Raw genomic sequence first — 6,855 nt, forward strand, 5'->3', positions numbered from 1 at the left:
ATCCATAGGATATTTAGTTGAATTACACCCCAGCATCCCAGCCTTCTCAAGGATTTTTTTTGCATATGCTGTTTGTTTCAACTCAATGTAATCATTCCCCAGTTCTACTTCTATCCCCAACTATTATGATAACTTTCCTAGGTTTCTCATCTCAAAGCGTGTATTCATCTGTTCCTTGAATTCTTCAATAACAGACACACTCGTACCCGTTACTAGTAAGTCATCGACATAGACCCCCATTAGCAGCATCTCCCCTCCAATTCTCTTTGTGTAGACAGCATGTTCATACGGGCATGGAATGAATCCAAGCTCTTCAAGACATTTACTCAACTTTGCGTACCACGCACGAGGTGCTTGACGCAAACCGTAGAGTGCTTTCACGAGTCTATAAACCAGCTGTTCGTTTCCTTTTTTCACAAAGCCCTCCGGTTCAGTGACATAGACCTCTTCCTGAATTTCTCCGTTTAAGAATGCCCACTTGACATCTAAGTGGTATACTTCCCATGAATTCTTTGCAGCAAGAGCTAAGAGTAGTCTTACTGTCTCTAAACGCGTCACTGGTGCAAACAACTCATCGAAGTCTCTCCCTTGTTGCTGAATATATCCTTTTGCAATGATACGCACTTTGTGCTTCACCACTTGTCCATTTGCATCCTTTTTAACTTTGTAAACCCATTTTAGGCCGATAGCCTTTTTGCCAGCAGGAAGCTCAGTTAGTTTCCAAGTGTGATTTTTTTCGACTGCGTCAATCTCATCCTTCATTGCCTGTTGCCAACTGTTTTCTGTAGCAGCCCTACTGTAGCTCGTAGGTTCGACTGTTCCCATCAACATAAGTTCATCATCGTCTAATTCTACTTCTTCAGTGGCGTCGTAGATATCTGTCAATTGTCTGAATTTTCTGGGAGGTTCACTGCTTTCTTCTGTTTCACTGTTTCCTTCTGCATTACTTTCATTACGAGCAGGTGGTGTGTTTGAGTGCTCATGGGTTTTGCTTTGGCCAGACTTTATGCTCCATTCACTAGCATTTGAGTGTCCATCTTGTGTAATTTCTGGACTTCTTACATCCTTATCATCTTCACCCTCGACTGCATTCTTATCCACTCTTGTGTGCAAGTTAACAACAGTGAACGTACCCTGATAGTCACCTCTGGTTGTGTCCAACCTCTCCCAGCTCCACCCTTTCTTTTCTTCAAAAATTACATCACGACTCACATGTACAGTACCGTTCTCAGGATCATATACTCTATACGCCTTTGAACCAGGTTCTTTCCCTAGTTTGATTACCATTTTGCTACGATTACTGAGCTTCGTCACTTGGTTTGCTGGAAGTTTCATGTGTGCTAAGCATCCGAAAATCCTGATGTGCCCCATATCTGGCTTTCTCCCAGTCCATGCCTCGTACGGTGTTACTCTAGATAATGCCCTGGTGGGTAGTCTATTTAAAATATAGACTGAATATCTTACTGCCTCCGCCCAGAATATGGCTGGTAAGCTCTTTTCTTTTAGGAAGCTTCGGGCCATCTCCACAACAGTTCGATTTCTTCTTTCCACCACCCCGTTCTGTTGTGGTGAGTATGGTGCAGTGAGTTGCCTGGTAATGCCTGCTTCTTCATAATAGGCATTAAAAGATTTTGAAGTGAACTCACCTCCCCTGTCTGTTCGAAAGGTTTTGATTTTTGCTTTTGTCCCCTTTTCAACTTTTGCCCTGAACCTTTTGAATGCCTCAAATGCTTCGTCTTTGCTCTTCAGAAAATACACCCACATGACTCTGGTGTAATCATCTACACACAACAGAAAATACCTGTTTCCTGTCACAGTTGGAGGTGTGATTGGTCCACAAAGGTCTCCATTGATGATTTCCAATGCTTCCTTAGCACTGTAGATTACCTGGCCTGGGAACGGCTTTTTTGCTTGTTTTGACATGAGACAGCCGTTGCATACTTCACTCTGTGGGTTTATTTTAGGCATGCCAACTACCATCCTTTCAGCAGACATTAAACTCATAGCTTTAAAGTTCACATGCCCAAGCCGTGCATGCCATAACCAAGATTCTTCATCGACTTTTGACAACATGCAATCTGCAGTTTCACTATCTAGAAGAATTTTATAGAGACGGTTTGTAGAATGTTTTACCTTCATGAGCAGCTTTCCCTTTCCTTCATAAACCCATAGGTACTTGCCTTTTATTATGAATTGATTGCCATCTTCAGCCATCTACCCAAGAGAGTTAATATTACTACATAACGCAGGGATATAGTATACCTTTGTCAGAAGTCTGTCTTCTCCATTCTTGCACCTTAGCCGAATTGTACCTCTTCCTTCAATATGTACCATCGACCCGTCACCAAACCTGACTTGTCCCTTGACACCTTTGTCCAACTCTACAAATTTTGATAACTGACCTGACATATGATTGCTAGCCCTATTGTCGAGGTACCATACGTTTGAGGCTGTCTGATTATTTGTAACCGTCTTGTCCAACTTTGGTGTCACTCTACCTTCGTCAACCAGCAACATCTTTTCAGTTATTAGTAATGCAGGTTCGTCGTCCTGCATTTGTGCCAGGTTGGCCTCTTCCCTTTGCTGGACGTCACGCTTTGATTTCTTGCATTCAGCAGCGTAATGTCCGTAACCCAAGCAGTTGAAACACCGTACTTTGCTCTTGTTTCATGTTCCACGTACAAAGTCTCTTCGTCCCTTTGAGTGTTCATACCCCTCTGATCCACTCCTTCCGTTCTGTTTCAGCCAATCTTCTTGTGTGAGAAGCAGTTGAGTCTCCTTATTCTCCCTTTTTGACCATTCTTTCGCTGTTAGCATCAGCTGTCCTCCACTAGTATCATTCAAGCCCCCTCAGTCTTTCTTCATGTGCCTTCAGAGACCCAACGGTTTCTTCTACAGACATGGTCTCTAGATCTCCAAATTGCTCGATGATGGACGCGATTTGAAGAAATTTGTTGGGCACAGCTCGTAGTAGCTTCTTCACTACATAATCTTCTTTGATTTCTGCTCCCAAAGATCTAATAGTGGTCACCAATATATTGAGCTTCATGTTAAAATCATCAAGTGCGTCTGTGTCTTTCATTCTCAGTGATTCAAACTCGGATTTGAGGGTTTTAATCCTTGCTTTTCTCACACGTTTCGCTCCTAAGCACATAGTTTTGACGGCTTCTCACGCTTCCTTTACTGTCTTTTTCTCTGAAACAGCTAGCAGAATATCCTCCGGAATTCCTTGATAAATGGAAGCCAAAGCCACTTTATCGGTCCTTTCCTCGATCACCGTCGTTGAGCCTGTACTATCTATTGCAGACCACACTTCCTGTGCTTCCATGTATACCTTCATCTTGATCGCCCATGTTGTATAGTTTCCTCTGTTTAGCATAGGATAACTCAGCCCGATCGTCCCCTCCTCCGTTTTTTCCAGTTTCCACCATGGCTATCTTTGGCATGTACTTTGGCATAAACAAATGTTACCCGCTCTGATACCAGATTGCGGGATATATCAAGTTTATATTAGTGTTTGTATATAACTGAAAACAAAGAGAAAGTACTTCTGAATGTGCTGATCATTCAATTAAAAGCAATTACAAAGATAAATACACCTGTGAGCAGATGTGATCCTAAAAACAAGGACTTACTTTCCTAAAAGATAGCAGCTTCCTAACGTTTTATTCAACAACTCTCTGCACTATCTCAGCTAATAATATGACCAAGTCACACACTAAAACAAAGAAATAAAATAACATGCAATAATTAAATAAGCACGCTCTTGATTAAAACTAACAAAAATATACGTCTTGCTAGGTTAAATATAAAGCTGTTGTCAATGCAGCAACTGCAAATTTGTGAATTAAAAATTTACCCTTGGTGTTCCACTCTTATAACCACCCCAGATTGTTTATGCACTGATGCTGTATTTTTAAGTTCAAATCCAATCTTTCAATCAATCTCGTATAAAGCATATTTATGTAGACTTTTATTCGTAAACGTGTCTGTCATGGAATGTTTCATGTGAAACATGTAGATACCAAAGATCAAAAGGATGACATCCTCACCAAACATGAGTCAATCAAGTCCTATCTTGAAAGGATAATAGATAATTATGCTACACCATTTAATCATGGACTATTATGCACATTATAATGATAATGATAGTAATGTTAAGCAGGTATGTGGGGATGATATTAATGTTAAGCCGGAAAATGGTTAAGCAGTAAGGTAAGTAAAAAAAGGTGGGGATAATATAGATAACTAATAACTACGTTGTACCATTTAATCATGCACTATTATACGTACTGTAATGATGTTATTATCATGGCATAAAGTAGTTAGGCAAAAGTAGTGGGATAGTTCAACAATTAATAGCTTAGACTTCTATATCATCTCTGTCATGTGTAAATAGATCTGCTAATGTTATACTTGTTGGAGTTTTTAATCTAAACATAGTTAGTATTTTTAATTAGCTGCTTTTTAGTCATTATCGTCAGTTTGTCCTGGTAATATGGCAGCAGAATCATTTTAGGAGATTTGATTTGATATCAAATGTGTGGAGTGAAATAAGGAGTCTGTTAGTTGTAGTGTGCGAGATTTTAGCATCCATTTGGGACTGAGGCTCGCTTATATATTTTGCATTGCATCTTGTTTCTATGTATCTCTTTATATAAAAAGTTCTGCAGTTTTCTCTATCATATAGTTTTTTCATCTCTCAAGTATATCTTATTTGTATTAAAAGGCTATTTTGCTGGTTAGATTCAGCACGTGGTATCAGAGCAATAGAACCTGGAGACACCTGTTGTTGTTGCTGGAATGGAGCCTACGACCATACAGAAGGAGAGTTCGTTCAGATTAAGTTACCAAGTGTTAACAAAGACCAACTATGCAGTCTGGGCACTCAAAATGAAAGTGTTCATGCAAGCCCATGCTGTGCGGAAAGCCATTAAACTCAAGGTGACTAAAGATGGAAAGGAGACTATAAAATTGAGTATCTAGCTTTCGATTATACTTTACGAAAGTATATCTGATTTGCAACACTTTAGTTGTGCATCGTTTCGACAAAGAGAATCTGAGAATATAGATATAAAATAGTGTTTTATTGATACGTTGAAATTAATTTTTTTCTTATAAGAAGAAATAGGGATAGAAAAGTACATGCCTTCCAAGTGTAAGTTTATTGTTATAATGTTTATATTATTTAACTTGGGAGTTAAAATATTATAAATTATATGATATTGATTAAGATGTTATAGGAGAGGCGGATGGAGAGGGATAGTGATATCGAAAGCAAGAGCCTTGGGCCTGGTACCGTAACTCTTCATGGAATTTGCAAGTTCCATAGTCGTGAAAACTTCTTTTGCTGCCTTGTTGAAATCTGTTCTATTAGTATATTGAAATCTACTGTCTAGAAAACTCCTGCAAGTAGTGTGAGGGGCTCTTCACCGAAAGTACCTTTAGTAAATTTGTAGCTCTTTCAACAACAGCATCCTGGTACAGATTGCTTAGCATTTTAGTTTTTCTTTTCTTGTATTTTTGTAGGATTATAACTCATAAATTTAAATGCAGTTTGTAAATTATTGCCAACGTTTATTCCAGGAGTTAGGGTGATTTGTTAAAGAAATATTAGACTTTTCGTGATTGATTTAGTTTACAATAGTTATCCTGATGATTGGGATTTTGCTTAAATTTAGATTAAAATCTTCTCAGACTAATCAATTCTTTTTTTATTGGTTAAAATATGTAAGCATGCAATACATTGCATTTGGCTTGATAAAATTTTGGGGATACAAGAACAGAATGGTCATAAAATATCTTCCTTTTAGACTGACTATACTTATTCGTACTTCTGTTTTCCCAGAAAAGGTAATGAAATTACTATTTTTGCAGGTTGAAGAAAGGGTTCAGAGAAAAGGTCTTGATTTTTAAAAGTCTAAGACTGGTTCTGTTCTAGCATTTAAAGTCAGCTTCACAGAGTAATCTACCACGTATATCTCTTGATTGACCAAGTTTTCTCAGACCATGAGGCAGGTTACAAGTTTGACCTCTTTTCCTGGTTCTTATACTCTAAAACTTCTACTTTCTCGAGCTCTAAAAGTGTTAGCGCATATGCTTCTCTCTTAGTGTGTTTTTTAACATTATATATATTATGTATATGTGTTATATAGGAACGGATGATAGCGCTAGCACAAGGGAGGGGAAGCTGATCTTTCGAACCCTTTAAACTTTCTGGTGGAAGTTGCAAATCAAGAAGAACCGGCATTCAAATCAGAAATGACCAATGGTCCGAAGATTAAAGGACTTTTTTTAGAACTAAATGGAAAATCGAAGATAAAAAGAATAGCATTGGTTTAACTATAACAGTGATAAAAGAGTTGTGACTTTTGGATGAAATTTAGAACTTTGTTTATTTTGGTTAAGTTGGAACTTTGTATTTGTTGAATTTGAACTTTGATTAATAGTTCTTAAGTTAAATATATTATTAAGAATTCAATATTCCAAAGTGTCATCAATGGATATTTTTATGTTGGTAAAAATAGTAAAAAGTGTTACAATAAATACAATAGTGTTACAGTATAGACAAGAGTGTTTATAAAAAAAGTGTTACAATAAGTTATATGTAACCAAAAGAATTTAATTATTTTACTATATTGTGTTACAATAGCAAAAATTATGTTGCAAAAGAGTTTATCACAACATATTTTTTGGTGTTATTAAAGGTTTAGGGGTGTTGTGATGGAACTGTGGTTGCACATGTTTGGTGTTACCATATATACTGAAAGTGTAACCTAACAGTGTTATCATAGACCCCTATCACAGTACGAGCAAATTCAACTATACTCTAGCAAGTCAACTATGAACCTTTTA

The 6,855-nt window shown here is 37.7% G+C and overlaps 1 long non-coding RNA gene across 1 annotated transcript; it reads left to right on the forward strand.

Annotated features, from left to right (window-relative positions):
• The first annotated feature begins 5,318 nt into the window (after positions 1–5,318).
• Positions 5,319–6,483, forward strand: LOC141703635 (uncharacterized). The gene is made up of 2 exons (XR_012567622.1): positions 5,319–6,018; positions 6,156–6,483. It is a non-coding gene; the product is annotated as an uncharacterized LOC141703635 (long non-coding RNA).
• The last annotated feature ends 372 nt before the right edge of the window (positions 6,484–6,855 follow it).

Source organism: Apium graveolens, unplaced genomic scaffold, assembly GCF_009905375.1.
Source record: "Apium graveolens cultivar Ventura unplaced genomic scaffold, ASM990537v1 ctg6902, whole genome shotgun sequence".
Taxonomy (NCBI): domain Eukaryota; kingdom Viridiplantae; phylum Streptophyta; class Magnoliopsida; order Apiales; family Apiaceae; genus Apium; species Apium graveolens.